We start from the raw sequence: 14,357 nt of genomic DNA, 5'->3' as shown, positions 1-14,357 counted from the left end.
CTTTGTTATTATCACAGATTGTTGGGAGGGCTTATGTGGGGGGTGCATAGGAATTTTTCCAAAGAAGAATGGGTCCTTGGTGGTGAAACGTGACCTGTACGTTTTCCTGGCTATGCTCTTGAAATCCTGTATGGTGCAAATTACAGGTAATCAGACTGCTCCCTCCAACCAATTGGCCCCTTCCTTCCCCTTCCCACCTCTTCCTACATGTTAGTCACCAGGGTAAGTTCTCATGATACCATGCAGAGTTGTAAACGCTTTGCGTTTTAGCATAAGTCACCATTTTAGAAATTAGGGGTCTAGGAAACAGAAATCGGAAGCAATTTTTATACCAAACCACTCCTGAACCTTGAGATGAGCAGAAACAAAATTCCCATGATACTCTGTGGCTGGGATCTGCTCTCCAGGATAAAGTGGTGACCTAGCGGAAACACCGAGTACATCGTAGGTTGTAGCTGTGATGTTGGAAAGGCCTAGGTGGACTGTTGGCTCTGGCACTCAGCTGCTGGGTAACTCTGGGCAAGTGTATCAACGTCTCTGAGCCCCAGCTTTCTCAACAGGGCACATAATACCAGTCTCCTTGGCTTCTGGGGGGGGGGCATATATTATAGGAAGTTCTGATCAACCTCATTTGTAAGGATGTGGGAGCTTAATAATCAGAAACGCTTGCGCCTTCAGGATAAACCTGCAGCCTTTGCCAAAAGTAGAACCAATCTAGTGTTTCTTAATTAGCTTTCCTTTACTGATAGGTGGGCAGGAGGCATGTTGCTGCAGTGCTGAGCACCCATGGAACCAGCAGAGGGCCTGAGCCTCCAGTCTCCAAGCAGCACCTCTCAAAGGATTTCCACGTGGAGACAAACACAAGCGCCTTCGCCCCTGCTCTCATCTTGGTATTTCTGCTACCTTGGTGGAACTTCTTTCAGTCTACGCAAGAAACCTACCTTTCCTTTGAATAGGCCAGTTTGTTAGAAGGCAGAAGTCTGTGTGCTCTCACATCTGTAGCATTGCTGCTGTTTCCCACTCCTCTAATCTGCTTGCTTATGGATGAGCCCTGTCTCTCTCAGTTACACACACACACACACACACACACACACACGTCTCATGTGTTTCCTTGGCAATCTCCTCTTAAAGCTGGTATTCTCAGCACTTGAAGACCAGCTGCAGGGACCACTATGCTCAAGCTCATGGTCACCTTTAGGGATATGGCGAATGGGCAGTTGGCACAGTGGCAGCAAAACCATGTGATAGACACCTTTTTTTTTTTAATCACTTTCACAATCCCCCCTCCCTAGGTGCAACCAGCCCTTGTCTCGCTCTAAAGAGTGTGGGTATGTCTGTGATTGGGGGGTTGATGCATCTGACAGACCTTAGATGCACAGTATTTCAAAGCTGAGATAGCAGTGTCCACTCTCCTGGTAAGAATGGGGGGACGAAAGCATGGCATGAACCTCCAGATCTTCTGTTGGGATGTTTATTGTTGGTATTTGATAAATTGCCCCCCTACACTCCAAACCCATGCATATTAGATTCTAAGAGACAGCACCAGAAGAAGCATAATGATACCGATTAGCAGTAATTTCAGTAGCTGAAAGAATGTTAATAGTGAAGTGGCATTTATTATCCAGGTGACATACAACACTTCACTCAGATTAGCACATAACCTCCATCCTGGGTGTTGCCCGAGTTGGTAGTGTGGCCTCAGCCAGCAAAGCCTGTTTAGTAAGTGAGGAAATTAGAAGCAGAGCCTCTCAAATCTGTTCCCCGGGGCTCTGATGTAAAGTCTCTCTCCCAGTCCATTAAAAGCCCAACAGTATCCTATTAATTAGCTCAAATCACTAGCGTTTATCAAAGGGTCTGGTCCCTCATAGGTGTTCAATTCACGTTAAATGACTTGTTGAATGAATGAATGGACTGTTCTGACACCCCTAGGTGGCAATTGATGCTTTCAAGATAGCGATTTTTCAGATGTGGTCCAGGGCGGTACCTCTAAAACTTCAGTGGACATCAGACTTACCACAAACCTTGTTGAAACAAATCACTGGCTCTCACTCTCAGAGATTCTGAGTCAGTTAGCCTGAGGTAGGGCCCCCGATTCTGCATTTCTAAGAAGCGTCCTGGCGATGCTGGTGTTGTTGGTCCACAGAACGCACCTGGAGTCGCTCTGCTCCTCAGATCACTCCCCCGGAATGTTACCAAGTGTCCCCAGGTGGGGTGGGCAAGGCCCTGTTGTTGTTTAGAGCTGGAGAAACAGTGGACTCAACCAGGGGCTTCCGGAAATCATGCTCAAATCCAGATCGCTGCCTGCTTTTGTTCTGGCTGTGAGTGAAGGGTGGTTTTTACATTTTAAGATGGTTAAAAAGACTCAAAGAAGAAAAACATTTTGTGTATGTCAAGTGTCAGGGTCCATAAACAAGCTTTGCTGGAGCGCTCCCACACTCATTTGCTTCCCTGTCCCCCACGGCCCTCTTAGGTCACTTTGACAGAGCTGAGTGGTTGCCAGAAACAACAGGGCACTCAAAGGTGAAAATGTTTACTCTCTGGTCTTGTATGGAAAACAGTTGCTAATCCCCAGGCTAAATAAAGTTAAACAGAAATCCTCAGATCAGTTCTTGTCCATGGGCACCATATATTTGCCATAGACGGCTACCGGGTGTGTGTGTGTTTCTGTTTGTATTTGTAGAATTCCCTCTACCTGGAGCTTCCTGTGATGGGGTTTGTGCCTCCGGGACCACATTTTAAAACAAGAAATGGTGCATGGAGTAAAATATTAATATGAAAGTGAATTTGCCGTTGATAAGAGTTTTGGGACTGCAAGTCATATACACGTGTGATTAATCTGGGATGGGCGCCCTCATAAAGACGCCTAGCTTTCATGACCAGCTGCAGACCAAGGTTCCTAGCCTCAGCTGCAGCGCTGGTTTGCTTCAGAGACAGAGATGTCTTGAGGATTTGCTGCTGCTGAGGTGCTCAGTAGAGAGTGGGCTGGCTGCAGTTACCCACTGACATCAAATGTAGTTTGAAACGCTCTCATTCTCCTGCATGCAAGTCTGTTTGAGACCCACGCTGGACACAGGACAGGTGGGCTTTGGAGAAAATCTTTCTCTGTCACGAAGGGGCTTACTTGCTTACGTGAGTTAGGTTAAGACTGGACTCAAATATGGGGTTAGGAAGCATGGGTGAGTATGCGTATGTAGATGTGTGGCTTTGATGTCCAAGGCTGACAGAGACACAGATGGCCATTATGCTGGGAACACCAGCTATCAGTCCAAGTGCCAAAGGGCAGCAATGTCATGGAGAAAGTGTGAGGGAGTGTACCCTGAGCTAACATCTATTTCTCTTCATGTTTCACACTTTAATAAAAAAGAAAAACCCTACATACACCAGTATCCATTGGCTGAATTATTACCAAAAGCTGAATCCAACATCTTTGTGTCTCCTCACACCGCTAATCGTTTGAACGAAGCTTCTATAGGACACGTCTCTCTCCTTCTGCAGCTCTTGCCAGGCCAGAATACTGGCGTGGGTAGCCTTTCCATTCTCCAGGGGATCTCCCAAACCCAGGGATCGAGCCCCAGTCTCCCGCACTGCAGGTGGATTTACCCGCTGAGCCACAGGGCGCCTGCTGTTTATCTATTTAATATGCAGCCGTGTGTATCTGTTCATCTCAAACTCATGATTTATTCCTCTCCCCCTACCCCTTTGGTAACTATTAGCTTGTTTTCTATGTCTGTGAGTCTGTTTCTGTTTTTTAAAATAAGTTTCTTTGTATCATTTTCTTTTAGGTTCCACATATAAGTGATATCATAGGATGTTTGTCTCTGTCTGACTTACTTCACTTACTGTGATCATCTCTAAGCCCATCCATGTTGCTGCAAATGACATTATTTCACTCTTTTTTATGGCTTGAGTAATATTCCATATATATGTGTGTGTGTATATATATATGAACATTATATACAGTATATACATACATATATATATAATGAACACTGGAATGCAATTAATTTTTCAAATTAAGAATTTTTTTCTTTTCTGAGTATATGCCCAGTGGTGGGATTGCTCGATCATATGGTAACTCTAGTTTTAGATTTTTAAGGAACCTGGGCTTTCCTTGTGGCTCAGCTGGTAAAGAATTCACCTGCAAAGCAGGAGACCTGGGTTCGATCCCTGGGTTGGGAAGATCCCCTGGAGAAGGGAAAGGCTACCCACTCCAGTCTTCTGGCCTGGAGAATTCCATGGACTGTATAGTCCATGAGGTTGCAAAGAGTCAGACATGACTGAGCAACTGTCACTCACTCACACTCACTGACAGGTATATCTCACATATATTCCAACTTTTGATATTATTTATCATCTCTACTTATGTTTTTAATCTTCAATTCTTTTTTCCCTTACCTTTATTCTTATTTTACTTCTTTTCTTCCTAAGATGTCTTACTGCACTGTTCCTTTTATATCTTCTTGATAAAAGATTCATTTTACATTTTTTATTATTTTTGGTACAGTATACTGCTTATTGCTATAAATTGTCCTGTGTGTTATTGTGGCCCTTTCCTACATGTTTTGACATATAGAGTGGTCTTTGTTATTTATTTCTAAATAGTTTCAGATCTCAGTTTTGATTTCTTTTATAACTCGAGTTATTTGAAAATTTGATTTTAAAATTTAAATTAAATTATTTTTGGTAATTTCTAATTTTACTTTCATTATGATCAATGAAGATGATCCATACAATTCTTGCTTTTTGAAATTTGCTGAGATTTTCTTTGCACCCTAACATATGGTCAATTTCTGAGAATGTTTAATTTGTGTTTGAAAAGAAGGTCTATTCCATATTTGACACTGTTTAGCTACCTACTCCTATCAGATGGAACTGAAAATGAAGGTGTGTAATTTGAACACTCTGAAATTCTTAGTCAGCTTGATCTGTTGATTCCTGTGTATTCACATTCTCCACAGGAGCTATCGCTTTACTCCTTTCTTCTTATGTTTCAGCCCATTTTTGCTTCTTCTGTTTTGCAGCTGTGTTATCATACATATAGACCCTGCCCAATGGCTGCATTTTCATGGTGGACTGCAGCTCTCATCAATGTGAAAGAATAGCATTGTACCTGTGTACCCCATTTCATTATGTTATTTATATTGCACAACTTAGGTCAAACTCAAAGGAGGGACTACATATCTTAGCCCATCCATTTCATCTTCAACAAACAATAAATAAACCCAAAGGGCTACAACAACAAGAAGCCAGTATCACACATCCAAGTGGTGGGAGCTCTCACTCGGCTCAGGACTTACAGTCTACCAGTGGGGCAGCCCTCTGCTACTCTGGGCTTTCTTCCTCCCCTCCAGAAGGGGTCAGTACTTGGACGTGGTTGGAGGCAGGTCTCTCTTCCCAACTGTATAAGAATGTGATCAAGGATGGGCCCAGTGCTATTATCTTCCCAGTTGAAATTTCTCCTTGAGGTTAATGCAGCTATAAGCTCTAAAGTGCTCATTCTAAGAGAATGGTGAGCACAGTTGTTGCTGCTGAGACAAGTCTCTAAGATTCCTCAAGCACAGTGGGAGCATTATTTATTCTGAATTATCTGAATTAAGCCTAGGTTTGAAGCAGCATATCTTGATTAAGATAAATCAGCTACAATTATCCAACATTTTATGTCACATAACTCTTTTGTCAAAATATCAGATGTAATAATAGTCATTTATTGAGAATTTAATAAGTGATAGAAATCAGGCTAGGAACTTCACATTAAACTTTACATGGGGTTTATAAATAGGGCCCCCCAAACCTTTGCTACTCCAAGTGTGGTCCCCAGACCAGCAGCATCAGCTTCGTCTGGGAGCTTGAAGATGCAGAATCTCAGGCTCCACCCAGACCTAGAGAATCAGATCATCTGCCATAGAAGATCACTGAGCATGAAAAGTTTGAGACGTGCTACCCTAAACACACCATCTTCACATTAAGCATGAATGATGTGCCAGCTGATAACCAACCAAGATCAGAGAACTGCAGTGGAAGAGACCGAGAGCCCCAGCTCTGGAGCCTGACCCTGCCTGTCCCTCCATGCAGACTGGATGCATTACTTCACTCTGCTCCGTCTATACAACCTGAATATACATCCAGCAGCATTTGCTTCCCAAGAAGCTTAAAGCTCCATGGGGCCATGGTTCTAAATGTCTCATAGTAGAGTCCTGTCCTTGGAGGTGGACAAACTGGCTGATTTCAATGAGATTAAGTCATTCAGAAAGCCCAGAGAAGATGCTTATAAGAAAAAGAGCACTGGAGACTTTTCATCTTCCCCAAACTAATAGAGTCTGTAAAGGCTAAGACTTATTGTTTAAGATCATTAGAACTCAAAGAAGAAAATGTTGGGGATTTTGAATATTGGAGACTCTATGGATGGTCCTGATAAACTCTTCTTCTTCTTCTTCAGAAAATGATGATAATGCAAATGCATGTCTTAATGCTAAACTCAGGACCAGAGCAAAGAATAATTTCAGCAGATGACAGGCAACAAGATTCTGTTTGCAGTTTTATTGTTAAAAATGGCCATTTGTTAAATCTGCTGGGCCCATGGCTATATAAGTTCTTCAAAGTGTGGACTACACTTGGCTCCCTGTTACTCTGTTTTGAACATTCTTGTGCATGAAATTTAACCTCTTTTCACTATTGGTTTTAATAAATGTCTTAGTTGAATGAAAAGAGTATCTTTCAAATATAAAGAATAAGTGGCTCATGAATGAACTGACTTACTATCTTACGTCCATTTTATATCTATTATGTGGTTCACAGATAAGTCACAAGTGACTTAGGGCTTCTCAGTAGCATAGTCTGAGTTCTCCTTGCATCTAAAACATTTTAGTTGCTTATTGAAATACAAATTCCCAGTCACACCAGCTATGGAACAGGATCTATGAAGGTGGGGCTGGCATATGCATTTTAAAATGTGTACCATTTTAAAAGTCTTTACTGAACTTGTTATAATATTGCTTCTATTTTATGTTTTGTTATTTTGCCCCCGAGCCATGTGGGGTTAGCTCTTTGACCCGGGATTAACTTGCACTCCCACTGGAAGGCAAGATATTAACTGCTGCCAGGTCTCAGAATCTGTATTTCTGACGAAACCACAGGTCCTTCTTATGCATCCAGAATGGGAGGATCCATGTGCAGTATCATGTAAGACTGAAGGGTCCTGCAAGTACTCAATGGTCTGATAGCTCTATGATAAAACCATCTAGAAATGCAAGTATATGGCTGTCCAGCGTTTCAGAGGTCATCTTGATCTGAAACAGCAGTCTTTGCTTCTCCCCACCATGTTCTCAATATTTGATAGCATAGTATGTGCTGGGTTAGATACCATAATACACTCCTTATAGGAGAATTTGACTTAAGAACCATCTCAAGTGACAAATATTTCAACCAGCTTGCAGAAGTGTCATTGTGTCCCTTAGTGTTTCTGAAGGATGGCACTGACTACCATTAGGGCCCAGTTCTTTTTAAGCTTGGTTTATTTATCTTCCAAACCGTTGCATCCCACACTATTCCTAAATGTGACTCTATATTTGTACATCTGGTTATATGAATACAGTCCTGATCTGGTTTCCTTTCATAAGGGAAGTCTAACTTCCCAAATGAGCCCCTTCCTGGCCTATTCTGGAATTAATGACATCAAGGCTGACAGGCGGATTTGGCTTGGTTTTTGTTTTTTTAGGGACCTGGGTCAGGGGTGGCCTGGCATTTCAATGCAGCCAGCTTTGGCATCTCTTAATTGCAACAAGGCAGCCAGCCACAACCAACACTGATTATGCCTAAATTTCCCCTTTTCAAAAATGCCAATGTTTCCTTTCTCTGTTTTGCAAATGTGGTCAGATGGGTATTTAGCAATGAGGTTTGTATTATGCAACAGTTTCTGACTGTTTACGTGGGAGCCACACTGGGAGGAATCACTGACCAGGAGAGAGGGAACGGCAGAACTGAATCTCATCTCATTCATTCACCCTGATCTTGGTCAGAGCAAACCACAGGAACTGGTTGGTCCATTTAACCAGTATTTGCCGAGTGCTCAGGTTAGTGCAGCCACACCCAGCCTGCAGCTGGAGAGGAATGGCTTCCTCTAAAGGGTGGCTGTAGGAGCTTGAGCTGGAAGTCTTCACTTTCAGGTCTCTGCCTCTATCTTGCCTTCAGAAGGAACTGATGAAAATGTTTGTATTACAAGGTATCCGGCTTGGTTTCCAAGGGAAGGATAATATCCATGTAAGACTAATACTTGGCCACATGAAAAACAAAATGTACTAAATAAAACGATCTCACTCAGGAGCACATGAACAAATAGAAGCCAGGACCAGGCAGAAACACCTTCATTCTCATTGGAACAAATTCTTCTTGTGTCCACATGACTAATCAGCAGTTAGAAGGAAGCCATAGTATGTTCTGTCTCCTGACACCTTGCCTTCAGTTGCAGATGCTTTTGGGGCTCTGCTTGTCCCCCCTGTGACTTCCAGCCATTGTTTCCATGTGGTCACCCCTATATCTGTCTGTTTCACTCCTGACTCATGCATGTGACCCTCTTCATAAAGCCACCCTAATGTGGCTTCACCTGATCCGCTTGATCACCTGCAAGTCCCCAGGTCCCTCAGGGCAGACCACAGCTGGCAACCTGCTGGCACAGGAATACAGAAGCCCAGCTTTTTCTTTTTTTGTCCTAAAGCGAGAGACATTCTGAACTCAGTGGATGCTCCGCAAGTTTGCTCAGGGTCGCACCTGGAGACCTTGCCTGCCGTTGTTCCACTGCCAGGCTTCCTTTCCCCGGAATCAAGGAGCCCAAAACCAAGTGGTATCTGTCAAAATTCACACTCATCACTTTGGGGTTAACTTGAGGTTGGGAGGAGTACAAGGGGGTCAAGAGCTTTGAAATCATATTATACTAAGGATGAAGGAAGGCATGAGGGTGTTTAGCTGGGAGAGAAGAAAGCAGAACAAAATGTGATGGTTACAAGGAAGAAATGTGATGATGGTCTTGGTGAACCCCAGAGGCCCACCTTCCTGAAACAGCTCTTCCAAGTGCTTCAGTACTCTTCATCTGGGATCTACTGGGAGGCTTGCTAATTAACATACTGGATATTAGGGATGCTTTTTCATTGGTGAATAAGTGTTCAATATATGAGAACTGGCTAGAAATACAGGCACTAATATCCCACATCATATAAAGTGTGTGTATATATGCATGCTTACTTGCACACATACATACTCACTCAGTCCAGACCTGTGCCATTGGCCTAAGGTTGGAATTTGGTCTTTGATTCTGTTATGGTTAGGTAATTCCCTTGCCCACAGACTCTCACCTGAAGAGCTTGCAAAAACAGCTTGTTGAGGTAGTAAGTAACTCTGGAATAGGATCTGATAATTTGTATTTGTAAGAGACTCCCAGGTGATACTGCTACTGACGGTTCAGGGAACACACTTTGAGAATCACTGATATGGCCTGATTACAAGGTCACGTGAATCCTTCCACTAGAATGTTTGGCAACCTCCTGGATTAAGCTTTTCAGGCAAGGTACTTATTGCAGTGTCCAGAAGAACAGAAAGTTGGGATATGCACTGGTAGAACAGGTTGTCCATCTAGGGTTGTGTCTTTTTTCTGATAATATTTGTAGGAAGAGAACACTTCATCCTGAATCTTGTTTTCTTTCTAATATAATATCTAGTTTCAAAGTCATGTCAGAAGAGACCCACAAGCCTAACTATTGGAGGCTGTGACTATCTACGAAATAATTGTCAGAAGACAATGAGCAATGGACTCCAAGGAACAAAACCACAGCACTGGGGGGAAGTCATAGGAAAAGAGAGTTTGGCTCAATAAAGAACCTTGGAGCCTAAGGTCTGAGTTTGACATCTGGGATGGACTGAATTCCTTTTCTTGGAAATACTCAGGGAAAAGGTGGTGGCCCATGGTGGATGGATTCAATCAAGGGGGAGGACACTAGATTAGGTGATGTGTAAAATTTCTTTTCAAATCTGCATTCTTTGGCTCTATGAGGGAAGTCAAGGTGAATTTATGGTAGTGATGCTGCAAGGCCCGGTCCTTCTCCAGAGTGGGGTCTTTGTGGCCACGGCAACTGGGAGTCACTGATCAGCAACACCATCTGCTTCTGTGTGTTAAAGGATACGAGGTGGGTAGAAACCAGGAAAATATTTCCTAAGTGCTTGAGCTCCCAGGAAGGAGCTGTTTCACTAGCGAAGTCCACTTTATGGAGGTGAGAGAACCCAAAATTCCTACCTAACGGTTATTTCTTAGTTTTGTTGATAATCTCCTATCAAACAATATAGGCATTTTCTCCTGGACTATATAATTTTCACCTCTGATGGATAATATATTTTTTTTGTTGGCCTTATATAAGAGCTCTGTCCCTTCTTGAAGCAGCCAGCATCTTCAAACTCAAGCCCACTCCAAGCACACCCATCACGGACCAACTTACTAGGCAATTAAACTAAGAAACTCATGGAAAATTACTTGTTCTAGAAATGAATTCACTTCAGGGTTTCTTTAAATAGCAAAGCTCCTGGCTTACAGTCTACCATTTTCCAGATCATTAAGTACTTGACAGAGAGAGTGTGAACAAAAAATAAAAAAGTCTGGCCAGAGCATCAGGGATCTCAGCTAAATGCAGAAGGACTCCAAGAGATGGTAAAGTGTCTCTGATGTGGTTGTGTAAGTCTTTGGTTCCCAAAGACTGATTTGTAGTATGAGATTTACTCAAATCTCCAGGTGCTTAGAACAAGTCACTAGAGCATAGATCTGGTTTCTTCAATGACTTGATTTGGCATTCCCTAACATTAATATGGACTTCCCAGATGACTCAGTGGTAAAGAATCCACCTACAATGCACGAGATGCAGGTTCGATCCCTGGGTCAGGAAGATCCGCTGCAGTAGGTCATGGCAACCCACTCCAGTATTCTTGCCTGCGAAATCCCATGGACAGAGGAGCCTGGTGGACTACAGTCCATGGGACTGTAAAAGGGTCAGACATGACTTAGTGACTAAACAATACAACACAACAACAACATTAATATGGAGTGGGTGTAAAAAGCACTTTGGATTAAATCTTGTGGGTAGAGGTCCTAGGAGTTTTTTTGCACATACTGAGAACATCAGAGAGAAAGAAGCTTCCTGTGCCCAAGTACTAAGATATTCATGCTGGATTAAGTCCCCACTCAATGTATTTCCAATGTTCGCTTCTATCATTGAATCTGTGTCTGATCATGGATAAATCCAATGCAAAATTCCAAAAAGTTAAAAGCACAACTCTCATGAAAATACAGAGTAAAAATATGCCAAATATTTATTTAGGGACTTCCCTGGAGGTCCAGTGGTTAAGATTTTGTACTTCCAATGCAGGAGGTGTGGGTTTGATCCCTGGTCAGGGAACTAAGATTCCACATGTTGTATAGTATGGACATAAATAAATAAGTAAATAAATAAATATCATAACTTAATAAGCAATTTTCTAAAAATCCATTTGCTTTCAGGTTTAAAAAACAGATTTACTTAATTCATTAGTGAGGGAACAACTAGATGAAAAAGCTTGTTCACAGATAATTGATATATAATGAGGCTGGATTGAGATTGCTAAATTAGATACAAGCTGGTTTATATCTTATAGGGCAGTAAAACCATAACTTTTATACTAAACAGAAATCATTTAAATCTTTGGCACACAAAAATCTCCAAGCTGATCTTCACAGGGTCTGGAGCCTGATCAGAAGTTAATAGAAAGTCATACAAAGAGAAGTAAGTAATCGTTGGGTGAGTCCCTTAGACTTATATCCAATTTCTTGTCTCATTTCCAAGTTTTGGATAATTTTTCTTATTGAATAGGTGACTTATGCCATGGGCATTATGCCATGAAATCTGTAGCTGCCACCAGATGAATTTCTTTTGCTTTGGAAGGTGGAGTGCTTCCTCCCGGTGTACTTAGTGAAAAGGAGTGTTTTTTTTTTAAGTTTCTCAGATCTGAGGTGGGTGGGGAGGCACATTTGTCTCCTATAGAACTTAAAAAAAATCCAGATGTCTGGGGAACACCGCAGAGCAATCCGATGAGAATCTCTGAGAATGGATCTAGATAGGAAGATATATTAACTCTGTCTGGGTGATTCTAACTGCAGGAAGTTTGAGAGCCACTGAACTACCTAGAATCGATATATATGTTTGTATATCTATAAATAAGTTTACCTTTCGGTTAGAGTATAATGATATATATCATTCTGTTTTTTCTTTTATTAATTATAGTTTGAAAACTTTCAGTAATCATTAAATGTTTCTCAGATATCATTTTAAAACACTATATACTGTGCTTCATCATATAAATATGCTATGATTCATTGGATTTATCCCTAGACATTTAATGCTCTTTACTTTTTTTCTTTTCCTGTTAGACTGTCATGAACATATTTACATAGAAACATACATATTACATACAAACTTTATCTATTTCTTGGATTATTTCCTGATAATGGATTTCTGGGAGTGGGTTTACAGGTCAAAGTAAATAAATAAATGTTTCACAGACACTTGAGACTTATTACCAAAATTGCTTCCTATAAAGTCTTATCAATGTATACTCTTAAACTGATGATCTCTTCAATTTTTTATTTACAAGCTATTTAAATATTCTAATAACAGTCAAATATTCATTTTCTTTCAGTCTTTCTCAGTGGTTATTTTTAACTTTTTAATCCAGCTTAAATTTATGTTAGAGTGTATATAGAAACAGTTAAAACTCTAATTTCATATGTTTTCCAAACAATCCCTTTTCTCAACATTCTTTGTGGAATAATTCATTCTTTCTCTATTAATTTATATAAAATAAAATATGTAGGTTAGTTAACTGTGCTTTGTAATGGGTGATAGACTCACAGATATTCATGAAGGTTTAAACTACTAACAAACTATTTTGACTGTATTCTTGTCTCAATTCTAACCATCACTATTTCTTAGAGATACTGAGTTCTGGTTTTAACGCTCACTCAGAGAACTCTTAGGTGTTGAAAAGCAACTCAAATCTCATCCTTCCTAAGATGGCTTTAATCTGTCTGCAAGCAGCTTGTAGCTTTGCCAGTAACAGGCCTGTCTAAATCCATCTGTTCTACTTTAAATATTCTCCCTCTGAATGTTGGTTATACTCTTGCATTACCTATGAAGAAAGGTTTTACTATGTAATGTCTCTGATTGACTTATTACCAATCCTGAATTTAGTGGGATCCCTTTTCATATATTTTTGTTTACATATATTTATTTTTAATATTATTTCTATAATAATTATAGCCTTGTTGTTCTGTGCATAATAGCCTTATTTAAAATAGTTAAACGAAGACCAAATCTATCAAAGTCATATCACATAAAAGAAAAGGAGTCCAGAATTTTTAATTATGCTCAAGAACACAGAAACATTTCTGATGACTGCAGGACATGAATTTCTCCTTCCTATTCCTTAAAATTCCTCTATTAAATCATAAGAAAGGTAGACTTCCCTACTCAGTCTTTTTCTTTTTTTTTTTTACTTTTTATTTTGTATTGGGGTATAGCCGGTTAACAATGTTATAATAGTTTCAGGTGAATAGTGAAAGGATTCAGCCATACCTACACAGGTATCCATTTTCCCCAAACTCCCCTCCCATCCAGGTTGCCACATGACATTTCCTACTCAATTTTTTAATGAGCTGCACTTCATTAGCAGTATCACTCTTTGTTAGCTTTGTTGAGTCTGAGACACCTTCACTATGCATCTCCTATTTCCAGACATTGTACAGACCCCTAGTGACTGTGTGTTACAAAGAGGAACAGCTGACCTCAGCATACTTCCATTACCTTGAGAAGGCGTGTGTGTGTGTGTGAATCATATGATACTGTTTCAGAAACTGAGACTAGCTTACCCTAACTCATCGACCCTCCCCACCCAGCCTCTATCCTGATCAAGGAGTTACTCGCTCCTCTGAAAGATACACGAAAGACAGTTGCTGAGATTAAAGGTGTCATCTGGGGCCAGGGGAATAAGTATCACTTAGAGGTGCTTCCCAGCACCAAAAAGTCCTGGTGAGACCATCCAGCGTTTGGAAACCTGGCAGGGTGGTGCTCATGGTCATTGCATTAACCCAAGGGCCCCTGGGGATGTGTGATCTGGCAAACTCAACCCAGCAAACTTCCAGGTCTTTCCCTTGCCGTAGGACGCGGGCTTCCCTGAGGTCACTTCAGGGACCCTTAGTTGGCAGATGGCTGGGCTGAGGAATCCCACCACGTCTCAGCCATCCCCTCACTTCAAATGAAGAAACAGTAGGAAGCCCAGACACCCTGCTGTGG

General features: G+C 41.3%; 1 protein-coding gene across 3 annotated transcripts in view; it reads right to left on the bottom strand.

Moving 5' to 3' along the window:
- The window catches only part of SNAP25 (synaptosome associated protein 25), an 81,447-nt gene that overhangs the window by 33,106 nt on the left and 33,984 nt on the right, over positions 1-14,357 (bottom strand). The window lies entirely within an intron of this gene.

Source organism: Odocoileus virginianus, chromosome 9, assembly GCF_023699985.2.
Source record: "Odocoileus virginianus isolate 20LAN1187 ecotype Illinois chromosome 9, Ovbor_1.2, whole genome shotgun sequence".
In the NCBI taxonomy this organism is placed as follows: domain Eukaryota; kingdom Metazoa; phylum Chordata; class Mammalia; order Artiodactyla; family Cervidae; genus Odocoileus; species Odocoileus virginianus.
The sequence above is the reverse complement of the archived record's forward strand: the minus strand, read 5'-3'. Positions and strand labels throughout refer to the sequence as shown.